The following is a 14,709-nucleotide window of genomic DNA, read 5'->3' as shown; positions in this document are numbered from 1 at the left end:
AAAATGAAAACATACAGTAACATAATAGAATTCAGAATTTCCAAGTGTAAGAAAAAATATAGCTAATAGGCATTAAGAAAGATTTCAGGTACCATGGGGCCATAATCAGGATGGCATAAGATTTGGAAGTAACAAAAATGGAGGAGGATAACTTGGAATACAAAACTGCAGAAGACAAAAAAATAGTTGCTAAAACAAAGAAAAACTTAGCAGAACTGAATATAATAAATAAGGAAGCAAAAGAATCTTTTACTAAATAAAGAACTTAAATGTTTTCCAGAAGGAAAGACCAAAGTAGAGTAGATAATGCAAAAATGCAAATATAGGATTCAGGAGAAACACAAAAGAAGTAAATACATTTCAATAACTGGACAAGATCATAAAGAAGTGCCTGATTCGATGTTGCAGACCTACATTTCCTCATCTGTAAAATGAGCTTTTAGACTAGATGGCCTCTAAGGTCTCTTCTAGGTCTAAATCTATGATCATATTGCTCTATGAAGTTTACATTAATACTCTTCATTTCCTTTCTGAGTAAGCTTTGAATAGAATGGTGAGATGACAGGAAATCATGCCATATGAGGATCAATTAAAGGAAGTAGGGAAGTTTAGGCTAAACAAGATTGGATGGGTTTGCTCTGATTCTGGAAACAGCCCTAGAAACAAGGCTTGAAGGATAACTGTTAAGTCTGTTGTAGTGTTCAGTCATAATTTCTTTTATGTACAATATATTGCATGTTATCTCCCTCATTAGAATGTGAACTCCTTGAAAAAAATTTTTTTTCTGCTGTTCTTTGTATTTTCATCATTTTGCACTGTGTCTACCACCTAGAAAGCACTTAAATATTTGTTGGCTTAGTGACTTCAGTTAGGAATGAACAAAATGACATTTCAAAGTCTCCTTCATTCTGTAACTTTTTGGCTATTCTATAAAAGAAAGAACGCTGCAATCTTGAATATTCCACCATCAAAATAATATTTATGAGATACTTTATTATGTTGATGGATAATACTGAAATATCTACATAGTCTCCAGTTCATGATCTCTTTGAGTAGACATTGTGACACAGCAAACAGTAGCTACTGACACTTCACTGTTAACAATATAATCTACATAATGTACCTTTGCTTAGAGATAGGTTACATTCCAGTTTTCCTCTTAGTTGGAAATGGTCTCACTGTGCCCATGTTGGTATTGGGGACCATTGGAGAATTAGTCTTTTATATCTGCAGAAAAAGGAAGTAGTGTGATATAACAGAACAATGGATCTGGAGTTGAAAGTTCTGGCTTTTAAATCCTGCTCTGTTACTTATGCGTATTATCTTGGGCAAACTGCTCTTCTCAAATTCCCAATATAACTTGGGGGGAAAGAAGAAAGAGTCTAGTAGTGGGGAAAGGTCCTGCTCTGGAATGCTGACATAACAAACACTGGAAATGTTATTCCCCTACTTTTAAATTGATGGCCTATTTGTTTAAAAGAAAATCCAGTGTTTTAAGGTTACTTCTAGCTCTAAACTGATGATATATGAAATCAGATACTAGATTTGGTATGACTTGGTATCAAACACTAGATTTGGTATAAAATACTTTTTTCTTGGTATGTAGCAAGGGGAAATATAGATAAATGAGAAGCAGTTATTAATCACAGAGATTATACATGGACTAAAACTATATGCTATATGTTTCCTATTATCTAAGGTGGCAGAGAATATGAACAATTTTCACAAGAAAAATGCAAACCATCAATAAACATGAAAAAATGATCCACATTATTAATAGTAAAACAAATTCAAATTTTATAATTGAAGTTCAAATTGTACAACAAAACAGTAACACCAAAATTTCATTATATAATCTCAACTGGGTCCTTACAGTAACAAGACAATCCTTTTGGATTTTCATGTTTCACTTACCACGGTGTGTATTCTAAACTATGCTTCCCACTGTACCCCTTCCTCAAACCTGAAAATTTCACATCGCATCTGACCAAAAAAAAAAAAAAGGAAAAAGAAAAAGAAAATTGCAACTGTTTGGGAAGAGCTTTGGCTTTCTTCCATCGTGCTCAACTCAAGATACTTTCTTTTGATACTTCTACCTTTACATTAGTTTGAATAGAAGAAGGAACCATTCTCTTTGCCAAAGCCAATTCCTTTACCTGCACCTGTATCTCTTCTTCTTCCAACCTCTCCATCAAACTACCCTATTATCATATCCATTCTTTCTTATTGTCAGTCTTTATCTACTACTCCCTCTCTGCTGTCTACAAAAATGACAATGTCTTCCCTATCCTTAAAAAATCCTCACTTCATCCCACCATGGTTCCTATCAGCGCCTGTACTATATCATTCCTTCCCTTCATAGATAAGCTCCTTGAGAAATCTGCCTACATTTGGGATCTCCACTGTCTTCCTCTTTACGTTCTCCTAAAGCCTCTATAATCAGAGTTGTGATTCCAATAGACAATTGAAACCGCTCTCTCCAAAGTTACCAATGATTAACTGACAAATTTAATGGCCTTTTAAAATTCCTCATCTTTCCAAGACCTCTCTGTAGCATCTGACATTGTTGATTACCCACTTCTCTTAGTTACAGTCTTTCCTCCAGGTGTTTTCGTACACTGATCTCTCCTGGTTCTCCCCTGGTCTGTATAACTAATCTTTTCCAGTCTCCTTTCCTAGTTTAAGGCATGCCCATTGACCATGAGTGTCCTAAAGACTCTGTCCTGGGCCCTCTTCTCTATTCATTCTTTACTTCCTCACTTGGTGACACATTAAAGTCCATATTGAATGAAATGTCCCTATAAAAATCACCAACTCAGCATGTCCATGACAGAGTTTCATTTGTTTGTTTTTATCTCTCCCAATACCCTTCCAAATCCTTTCCTCTTTTTCCTCTTCCCAACTTCCTTATTGCTGTTGAGGTTACCAACACCGCTCCTCCTCAGTCACCCACAATCACAACCTTAATTTAATCTTTGACTCCTCACTTCCTCATCCCACATATCCATTACCGAATATCCTTTCTACCACATATTCTTTCTACTTTCACAACACTTCTTATACTTGTCTCTTTTTTTGTAACCAGCCACAACCCTAGTTCCACATCAACTCTTACTTCAACTACTGCAACAGACTTCCAAAATGTCTGTTTTAAGTCTCTCCCTACTCCAATCTATTCTCCACTCAGCTACCCAACTGGTTTTTATAAAGTATATCTGACCATGTCACGCTCCTGCTCAATAAGCTTCAGGGGCAACCTACGACTTCCAGTAAAAACATAAACTACTATGATTGGCTTTAAAATTTCTTTATAATCTGGGCCCTTCCTATATTTTTTAATCTTCCAATACTGCACTCTTCTTCAAAAACCATATATGATCCAGTTGCACTGCAATTTCTAAAACACAGTCCATCTCCATCTCTAGTTCTCCAAATTTTCTGCATTGGCTTTCTTCTATCCCTGGAATACTCTACCCCTTCACCTCTGGCTCAGGTTCTCTAATTACACTTTTGAGATCCAATTGCTAGTAGCCTTCCCATCCCACATTATCTTCCAGTTACTCTTCCTCTTTCTCCTGTATGTATTTATTTGCATACTGTCATTCACACACAATCAGAATGTACAATCCTGTCATTCAGCTAATAAGTATTTATTAAGTGCCAGCAAGTACCGGACACTGAGTTAAACAATGGGAATACAAAGAAAGGCACAAAACAGTCCCATACTCTCAAGAAGCTCACAGTCCAATGGGGGAAAGGGCAAATAAGCACTAAAAATGAGGAGGCCTGGGAAAGGCTTCTTGTAGAAGAGATTTTAGCTAACCCTTGAAGTAAAAGCAGGGAAGCTGGGAGGCAGAGATGAGAAGAAAAAGCATTCAAGGCGTTGGGGATGGCCAGGGAAAATTTGTGGAGTCAGCAGATGGGGGGGAGCATTAAAGCTCAGCACCACTGGATCCAAGAGTACATGGAAAGAAGGTCAGAGAGGCAAGGTGGAAGATGGCAGCAAAAGGGCAGGGACTCACCTAAGCTCTCCCCCAAGCCCCAAAAGAACCCACAGAAGTACAGGGCGAAACAATTTTCCAGCAAAGACAACTTAAAGGTCAGCAGGAAAGGTCTGCTACACTGGAGATGAGGATGGAGTACAGTCCAATGTGGGCCACACTAGTGCAGCTCTGGCCTCAGCACCAAGAGTAGGAACTGGGAGTGACTCAATCAGCAGTGGCAGCTGCTGCTTCCAGAACTCTCAGCTTATACACAGTAAAAGGGTTGCACAACTGGTCAGAAGGAGATTATAAGAATCTCTCTGCCGGCACCGGGGACAGGACTCTGTTGCTTTGCCCATATTTGGTCCTAGGTACTAGAGGAGCAGTAGCACACTAGAGCTTGTTGTCACAGTAGAGCAGGGATTTTCATCACAGTTCCAGGGCAGAAAGGAGTGCTTGTGGTTGCTCACAGACCAAAGCAAAGGCTAGAATAGTAAACACATCTCTTCTTAGATAATACCACATTGGAAGAACTGAAAACTTACAGGTCCCTAGAAGTATCTCTGAAAATGGCTGCACAAAACCCCTGAAGCTTGGGACAGTGTACCCTCCACCCTGGAAACAGAGCCCTGCTTTAACAAAGAGTTAAAAATAATTTAAAAAAAAAATAAAGGATGAAAAAATAAGCAAACAGAAAAAAAATTCATAGAAAGTTACTATGGTGACAAGGAAGATCAAAACACATGCAGTAAAAAAACACGGAATCAAAACAACTATATCCAAAGCCTCCAAGAAAAATATGAATTGGTCTAAGGACATGGAAGAGCTCAAACAGAATTCTAAAAATCAAGTAAGAGAGGCAGAGGAAAAATTGGGAAGAGAAATGAGAGTGATACAGGAAAATCATGAAAAAAGGTTCCAAAGTTTGGTAAAGGGGACAGACAGACACAGACACACACACACACACACACACTCAAAATACTGAAGAAAATAACACCTTAAAAAAGAGACTAGGCCAAATGGTAAAAGAGGTACAAAAATCCAGTGAGGAGAAGAATGCCTTGAAAAGCTGAATCGGACAAATGGAAAAAGACACACAAAAATTCACTGAAAAGAACTCCTTAAAAAGCAAAACTGGCCAAATGGAAAAAGAGGTCCAAAAGCTCACTGAAGAAAATAATTCCTTAAAAGTTGGAATTAAGCAAGTGAAAGAAAGAAAAAATAAAAACAAAAGAATGAAAATATGGAAGACAATGTGAAATATCTTGGTGTAAAAACAACTGACCTGGAAAACATATCCAAGAGAGATAATTCAAAAATTATTGGACTACCTGAAAGCCATGATCAAAAAAAAAATAAAAAGAGCCTAGACATCATCTTTCAGGAAATTATCATGGAAAACTGCCCTGATATTCCGGAACCTGAGGATAAAGTAGAAATGGAAAGAATCCCCCAATCATTCCCTGAAAGAGATCTCAAAGTAAAAACTCCCAGGAACATTATAGCCAAATTCCAGAGCACCCAGGTCAAAGATAAAATAATGCAAGCAGCTAGAATGAAACAATTCAAGCATGGTAGAGCCACAGTCAGGATAATGAAAGATTTAGCAGCTTCTACACTAAAGGTTTGGAGGGCTTGGAGTATGATATTCCAGAGGGCAAAGTAACTAGGATTACAACCAAAAATCACCTATCCAACAGAACTGAGTATAATCCTTCAGGTGAAAAAAATGGATATTCAATGAAGTACAGGACTTTCAAGCATTCCTGATAAAAAGACCAGAGGTGAACAGAAAATATGACTTTCAAATACAAGATTCAAGAGAAGCATTTAAAGGTAAATAGGAAAGGGAAATCATCACGGCCTTAGCAAGGTTAAACTGTTTACGTTCCTGCATGGGAAAATGATAGTTGTAACTCATAAGAACTTTCTCATTATTAGGGCAGTTAGAAGGAGTATATCTAGACAGAGGGTACGGGAGGAGCTGAATATGATGGGATGATATATACAAAAAAAAAAATTAAGAGGTGGGAATGCAAAGGGAGAAAGGGACAAAGAAAATGTAAATTATCTCACATAAAACAGACAAGAAAGAGTTTATACAGTAGACGGGAAGATAAGGGATGTGGCGGAGAACACTTAAACGTTACTCTCATCAGAACTGGCTCAAAAAGGGACTAACATATACACTCAATTGAGTATGTAAATCTATTTTACCCTACAGGAAAGTAGGAGGAGAGGGATAAGAGAAGAGATGGGCACTAATAGAAGAGAGGGCAGATTGGGAGAGGTAAAAGTGAGAAGGAAAACACTTTTGAGGAGGGACAGAGTGAAAGCAAAGAGAATAGAATAAACGGGGAAATAGGATGGAGGGAAACACAGAAATACTAACTGTGAAAGAAATTTGAAGCAATTTCTCTGATAAAGGCCTCATTTCTCAAATATATAGAGAACTGAGTCAAATTTATAAAATTTATAAAATTTATAAAATTTATAAAATTTATAAAAATTGATAAATGATCAAAAGATATGAAGTCAGTTGTCAGATGAAGTAATCAAAGCTATTTATAGCCATATGAAAAAAAATTGTCCTAAATCACTACTGATTGGAGAAATGCAAATTAAAACAATTCTGAGGTACTATCACACACCTAGTAGGTTGACTAATAGGGAAGAAAATGAAAACGTTAGAGGAGATGTGGGAAAATTGAAACACTCATGCTCTGTTGATGGAGTTGTGAACTGATTCAACAATTATACAGAGCAATTTGGAACTATGCCCAAAGGGTTATAAAACCATGCATATATATATACTCTTTGACCCAGTAATACCACTACTGGGTCTGTATCTAAAAAGAGATTTTAAAAAAGGAAGAGGACCTATATGTACGAACATCTATAGCATCTCTATTCTTGGAAATTGAGGGGATACCCATCAATTGGGGAAGGGCTGAACAAGTTATACTATATGATTATAATGGAATAGTATTTCACTATAAGAAATGATGAGCAGGACGCTCTCATAAAACCTGGAAAGACTTAAATGAACTGCAAAGTGAAACGTACTGTGTACAAAGTAACAGCAACATTGTAAGACAATCAGCTGTGAACGACTTAGTTATTCTCAGCAATACAACAATCCAATACAACTCTAAAGAACTTATGATGAAAAATGCTATCCATCCCCAGAGAAAAAACTGATGGAGTCTGCATACAAATCAAATCGAAGCATACTTTTCTACTGTTTTGATTTTTTGAGGGATTTATTCTTGGGGGGGGGGGAGAATCTGTTTTCTTTTACAACAAAACTAATATGGAAATGTTTTCCATGACTACACATGTATAACCTATATTAAATTGCTTGCCTTCTCAATGAGGGGGGGGAGGGAGGGAGAGAATTTGTAACTCAAAATTTTAAAAACAAATGTTAAAAATTGTTTTTAACACGTAATCGAGTAAAAATAAAATATTAAATATATATGTATTATACACATATATTATAAATAGTACATGGAGGTAACGTGTAAGAAGACCAGAAGGTAGGAAAGATTCAGGTTATCATGGGCTTTTAAAATACAAAAGTTTATGCATCTGATCCAGGTAGTAATAAGGAGTCATTGGTATTATCTGACTGGGTGGTTGGGGATAAATTTTGATCAGATTTGCATCAATTTGACAGCTAAATGGAGAATGGATTGGAGGGCAGGCTACTGCAGCAGTCCAGGCATTAGATGATAAGGGCTGACACCAAAGTGGTGGTAAAGTCAGAGAAAATAAGAAAGAATATATAAGAGATATTACAAAAGCAGAAATGGTAAGACTTAACGTATTAGATATAGGAGAAAGGGGTGGTGAGACTAAGAAGTAGAACATGAGACATAAATTGCAAGCCTGAATAACTGGGATGATGGTGGTATCCTTGACAATTTTGGTTTTTGTTGTTGTTTTGGCCTTCAATAATATACTCAGATGAACACAATGTCTGGTACATAGTAAGTGTTTAATAAATGCTTATTGACTGACTGAAGAGAGAAAACTCTGAGCTAAGTGATTAAACAAAATCACAGGAGGATTTAGCAATCAGACAACCATGCCAACAATTCAATCTACCAGTGAACGAGGAGAGCACAGGACTCCCAGAAGGCCTTCTGTAAGTTAAATAAGTCTGGCATACATATTAGAGACCACATGGTGTAACCGAAAGAGAACTGGAATTAGAGAAAAAGCACATAGGATTCAGTACAGGCTCTACTGCTTTCTAAAAGGCTGATTAGAGTAGGTAGCCCCAGTCCTCCACCCCCCCCCAAAAAAAAACCTGGAAAGAAATGAACATCCATTAACACAGGAATGGCTAAATAAAAGGCAGGATACAGATGTAACAGAATACAGGCACACCATAGGAAATGATGATATCAGGAATTAAGAGAAACATGGAAAGATTTGTAGGAGTTAATCTAGAGAAAAATAAGAAGAACCAAGAGTACACGATGATGACAATAAATTAAAATGATTTACTATAGTAAATGAAAACAACAGTAAGACATCAGAATTCAGATAACTGAAATGAATAACCTTAACTCCAAAGGACTGATACTTGGTTAAAGTATAAAACATCTTCTCTAAAATTTAATAAATGTGTCATTTTATTTCAGTGAACTGTACCTCTCTGTTAGAATGAACTAGGGAATACTTGTTTAAATAAAATAAAACTAATAATGAATAAAAGTAATTTAAGGGACAAAAAAAATTCATATTAGAGCTTGAAAGTCTACAAATAAGGAAGACTAGTTAGGAGATTGTTGCAATGGACCTGGTAGATAATAATAAGAACCTGAACTAGCATATTGACAACAAAAATATAAAAGAAAGGATATGACATGTATACCTACCCTGGGCTTATGTTTCCTCTTCTTCAAAATGAAGGCCACAGGACCACAGACCAGACACCACAACTGAAAGGGCCCACAGAAGCCATCTAGCCCAAACCCTTCATTTTACAGAATGAATACTGTAATATTCATTACTGGGGCCTAAGGAGATTCAGTGACTGCCCAACATATTAGATTAGATGATTTTTCAGGTCCTATCCAAATCTAAATTTTTTAAGATCATTTACTTCCATGAAATATCTGTAAATTATATATCACTTGTTAAATGCTACATCCATCTGTCTACAGAGCCATACAGTAGAGGCACTGGGAAAATACTAGTAGTGGTTATATATTCAATATGGAAGGCATCTTAGTTACAAGTCAGACTATTCAAATTCCTAAGTATAGGGATTACACTAGTGTTTTTATTAAGAACAGAGTAAGGAAAAGCAAGTATAGTAATACATCTTTATGGAAATGAATAAAAATCATCATATTAATAAAGACCAGGAAAGAGATACAAAATGATACCTTGAATTTTGTATTTTTCTTATTGGCTAGCACATTGGTTATTTATTGTCTAATAATGAGGTTAAAATATTACAAGGCAACAATTACAATAAAATGCTGAACAAAAAAGGAGTTTTTAAATTTTATGTACAACAGAACCCTTTCCCTTTGCCAGTGCAGTGAACCCCTTTTCAGAATAAGGTTTTTAAACGCATAAATAAAAAACACATGATTACAAAGAAAAGCAATTACATGCATTTATATTACAGCAATTAAGCATAGGTAAAATAATTAATGCAAAAACAAAAGATGTGTTGATATGAATTATGGTCAAATACTTCACAAATTGTATATTAAATACAAGACACCACTAAAATGCTGGAAAAAAAAGTGTGGCTTGACCAACGATCAACCATAAGATTATAAAATCATTTCATATGAATATTTTTTTAGAATTACAATTATTTAAAGAAGAAAAATAGACACGATTTACAGGATATCTGGGAAAGACTAAATAAAACTTTTTCCACTTCTATAAAAGAAGGGGGGGGAAAGGATGAAAGAAATAAGAGAGGCAGGTGAAGAGTCAGAGAGATGGAGTAAAAATTACTTTAAATTTACAAAAATATGTTTTGGAGTCAGTTAAGGGTAAAGGGATCTGTTGGGTCAACTTGGATAAGTCTTCTGGGTATAAACGATAATGCTTAAATTTAAGTGGGGGGGGGGTTGAGAGGGATAACATGGCAAGACAAAAATAACTCATAAGTCAGAAAATGCTATAAAGACTAAAATCCAAGGAGGCTAAAAGTAAATGAAATCAGTGAGTAAAAACTTAATCAAGTAGAAATCTGTGTTCAAGGCAACTGGAAACCACGGCTAAGAATATGGTGGAGGAGGGTTCAGATATTAGCATACTTTGTTCAAAAATAAGCTAAGTCCAACTAGAAGTGATTTTTCACAAGAAGAAAACAGTTGGATGGAAATCTACTCTAATAGAGACAAACATTTGGTGAGAAGCAAAGCTACCAGATTAACGGAAGGGAAAAGGAACCATCAATACAGCAGCTACAACATAGCAGCTACAGTGCACTAATGGAAGATTTCGAGTCAATCGTTGGCTCCACGACAGGGAAAACATTAGTTGCAGAGTTTCCAAATTTTAAGTCTTGCTAATGCCATTGCTCACACCTTTTATCAAAATCAGGAGGAAGCAAAAAGATGTAAAAAATTATATACACTGGAAGCCCCCAAAATGCTTTATTAGCCCCAGTCTATCATAGGGAAGTCTTATAGTGACCCTAGGAAGTAGGGGAAATCAAAACCGCTTCAAATGGTGGTGGAAATTCTTTTCAACCAAGAAGTGTCAATATCCATTTCTGGAGAGATACAAAATAAAGATTTCTAGTTCTACACTCAAATGGAATCACAAGATCTGGACTTTGGTCACAGGTGTACAGCTTAGAAGCTATATTAACATTTCACGCATCATGTTACATTTATGTGTAAAATAATTAAATTCTTAAATTGATCCATATTCACCCTGATATGGAACATATAACATATCTATGTCTTTTTACCCCATCCAACTATTTTTTTGTATTTTAATAATGCCTGAATATAAGCACTAACATCTGGAAGGTCTTCTAATTATCTTAGCATTTCATGCATACATAGATCACTCAAGCCATCTATTCTTAATTCCTAGCTCTCACAATATAAGCAGCCTAACCTCCTTTTCTAATATTTCCTATATGATATCATGTCAGTTATTCTATATAAGTTATTGCTGATAATATACTATGGCCAACTTAAGCATATTATATCTCTCCATTACACTGTAGGCCACCCACAACACAAATTTACTCATAAAGAACTATTGTGTCCAATGGCACAGTGGACAATTAGGAACTTCTGGCTATTTCAGTGAAGAAGAGGCAATAGAAATCTAGCTACTACAAGTGCAGGTTAAGTACACAGGTAACACCTATGACATGTGTAGACACCAGAGTACTATCCCCCACAGCATTTACACCCCTAGAATATAACTGCTATGAATCCCTCAGAGTCTTGTTGTAGCTCTAAAAGGTTGAGAGTAATCTTTATATTATTATGGTTCATGACCCCCATCAGTATGTCCTCTCATGATTATCAGAGATCATTAGTCAGCCAGACTTAAATTAACTGCTAGCAAATGGTATCAATAGATTGTGGCCAGGTTGAGCACTAGTACCATATTTTGGCCTTTCTTTGCATCTCGGGCATTTAGCACAGTGCCTGGAACATAGTCAAGTACTTAATAAATGCTTCCTGATTGTTGTTGATGATAGTATTTAGTAACAACAACTAACACAAAATACAACTCCCTAAGTCTGTGACACATCTCCAACCTATACATATAGAGTTGAGGAGAAGAGTTGTTGTTTATCCTTTGTTTTTGAAGGAGACCAATGACAACACAGGGTGATGTCTTGATTTGAGTGTGAATTGGATTTAAGTGAGGTAGAGCTATACAACATCATCGGCCTCAATTTCTCTTCCTGAGTCACAAAAGTCTAGTGGCAGAGCAAAAAGTCAAACAACTGGTGATGGCCTGGAATGCAGTGGATGACTTTGACATCCTTGATACTTGACCAAGCTCTAAGCACTCCACAGCATCTGTTTTAGCTGTCTTCATGGCTGTCAGAACCAGTTGTTCTCATCCACCCATTGTGTCGGGGAAAGTCTTCACATGCTTGGGCTACACATCCCTCTAACTCACCAACATGAATGAGGCCAGTCAGTTGTAGCATGGCTGCTGCAAATACTACAACTTCATGGAGTCACAGGTGAAACAGATGGACACCAAAGATGGATGAGCAGCCCTGAAAAGGGCATGGCAAGCCCTCATACCAGAGGTGCTAGTCCTCATGAACACCCTATACAAGTTGAAAGGGTATAGATGGCAAAGAGGTAACTCAGAGCTCCTAGAAATCCTCTGGCTGGTGTCTTCACAAATATTCTCTCTTTTTCTATAATGTGGGTCTTCTGATAGGATCTTTGTAGACCTCTGAATCTGGGTCCAGTCTGTCCTTGGCTCCTGATGCTGACACTGCTGTCAACTGTTCCACAAGTGTTCCACGAAGCCAATAGGAAGATTCGAATTCCAAAAATTCCCAAAATTTTTGGAGTTTACAAGGTTTTCATCTGATTAGTGAGGGAAGGGGGAAAAGAATCAAAACATTCTCATCTACCCTCTCTCTCCACCCCCAACCCTTCACATATGAATACTTTTCAGGGATACCTCTTCTCTTCTCCTGGGTTCACCACTGGCTCAAATGGTTCCAAGTAGCTAGATGAGGCCTGGAGGGCTTACCCAAGTCCTTCAATCTCTCTGGATAGATTTTATGCACCTAGGGCAGTGTATAAGCTATGTTCACACCTAGTGAACAACTAAGATATGTTCTTACCTGGCAAAGATAAGGTAGAAGTGATTTCAGTTCCACTTTACATATGCAAAAGGAAAAACTGCCTATCTTAAATGGAGTACCCTCCCAACCTTGACTTAAGAGCACAAATCCCGAAGAGATTATAGGGTACGATTTGAAGGAGTCAGCATTCTAAGCATTATTGTGGTCTGACCTTCTCAGATTCATCAGTTATTTCTTCCTAGGTAAACTTTTAACAGGGGGCTTAATTACCCTTGGAGAGAAGCTAGGGAAATGATTTGGAACCATATGACTCCTAGTAAAAACCACTAGGTGAGGCTTTAGCTACATTTGCTTTGGATATGCTTGCCCTTTCCAGTGGGTCATGATGCAGCAGCAGGCTAAAAAGAGTGCCCTAGCCTATGTTCTTCTTCCACTGAAGGACAGAGAAGCTGAGCCAAGGCCTAGATCCCACAACTTCTCTGTTAGCAGAGGTATATTTATTAAGTATCTACTACGGACTAAACATTGGTGATTCAAATAGAAAGAATGAAACATACATATACACATACACACAAACATATATTTGTATGTATGTGTATACAAATATAGTGTATGTAATATGCATATATACACACACACACAGTATAAAGTGAACACAAATAAACAGAAAGTAGCTAAGACAGCTTGGGAGAACACTAGCATTTCAGTCAATCAGGAAAAGCGTCATACACAAGATGACACTTGAGTTGTGTCTCAAGGGAAGAGAAGAGCTCTAAGATAAGAGTGAATTCCAGGCTTGGAGAATGGGGCCCCATTCGATCCAGGATAGGTATTATCAAAGAATCACAGAATCTAAGAGTTGGAAGAGCCCTTGCCAGCCATCCAGTCCTATGACACATTTAGCAAGTAACCACCTAGCCTTTGCTTGGAGAACTCCGAGGAGAAGGAACTTACCATCTCTTAAAGCAATCCATTATAATTTTGGAGCTCTAACCCTTAGGAAGGACAACAAGGTGGCACAGCTGATACATGCTGGGCCTGGAGTTAGGAAGACCTGAGTTTAAATCCATCCTCAGATACTGACTAGCAGTGTGACAATGGCCAAGTCACTTAATGCTGTTTGCCTCAGTTCCTCACCTGTAAAATGAGCTGAGAAGGGAATGGGTTAAGTGACTTACCCAGGGTCATACAGCTGGGAAGTGTTGAGGTCATATTTGAACCCAGGAAAACGAGTCTTCTGGTTCCCAGCTCTGTGCTTTACCCACTGCACTACCTAGCTGCCCCTAGAGTAAGTCTAATTACTCTTCAACATGATAGTTCTTCAAATACTTTAAGACAGCTATCAAGTACTCCATGACTCTTCTGTTCTCAAAAAACAAACAAACAACAAAAGTTATGCTCAGTTCCTCATATACAATCGTATCAAATCCTCACATATAGTTCAAACCCCTTCACCACCTTATTTCACATCCTCTGACATTCTCTAGTTTCTCAATGTCCTTCTTAAACAGTAGTAGTGCCTAGAATTTTAGACAATACTCTACATTAGGTCTAAGAAAGGCAGAACATAGTGGAATAAACAGTTCCTTTTTTTCCCCCTAAAATATATGCCCTTCTTAATGCAGCCCAATGTCACTTTAGCTTTCTGACTGCTACATCACACTGCTGACTCACATTAAGCTTGCAGTGCATTAAAACTGAGACCTTTTTAATAACTACTATCTAACCATGCCTTTTCCCATCTTATACTTGTGAAGTTGGGTTTTTTTTTTTGTTTGCTTGTTTTGTTTTTGGCTAGGCAATGGGGTTAAGTGATTTGCCCAGGGTCATACAGCTAGTAAGTGTTATGTGTCTGAGGGCAGGTTTGAACTCAGGTCCTCCTGGCCGGTGTTCTATCCACTGAACACCTAGCTGCCCTGAAGTTAGTTAGTTAGTTAG

At 37.3% G+C, this 14,709-nt stretch overlaps 1 protein-coding gene across 3 annotated transcripts in view; it reads right to left on the bottom strand.

Annotated features, from left to right (window-relative positions):
• The window catches only part of KHDRBS3 (KH RNA binding domain containing, signal transduction associated 3), a 305,049-nt gene that overhangs the window by 233,152 nt on the left and 57,188 nt on the right, over window positions 1-14,709 (bottom strand). The window contains exon 1 of one of the 3 annotated variants that reach the window (XM_020997916.1): window positions 1,124-1,216. The exons of the other annotated variants lie outside the window; for them this stretch is intronic. The gene's annotated coding sequence lies outside the window, so the exon portion shown is untranslated. Of the gene's footprint in view, window positions 1-1,123; window positions 1,217-14,709 lie in introns of those variants that run through there. 3 annotated transcript variants of the gene reach the window in all.

This window comes from Phascolarctos cinereus, unplaced genomic scaffold, assembly GCF_003287225.1.
Source record: "Phascolarctos cinereus isolate Bilbo 61053 unplaced genomic scaffold, phaCin_HiC Scaffold_4;HRSCAF=312, whole genome shotgun sequence".
Classification (NCBI taxonomy): domain Eukaryota; kingdom Metazoa; phylum Chordata; class Mammalia; order Diprotodontia; family Phascolarctidae; genus Phascolarctos; species Phascolarctos cinereus.
The sequence above is the reverse complement of the archived record's forward strand: the minus strand, read 5'-3'. Positions and strand labels throughout refer to the sequence as shown.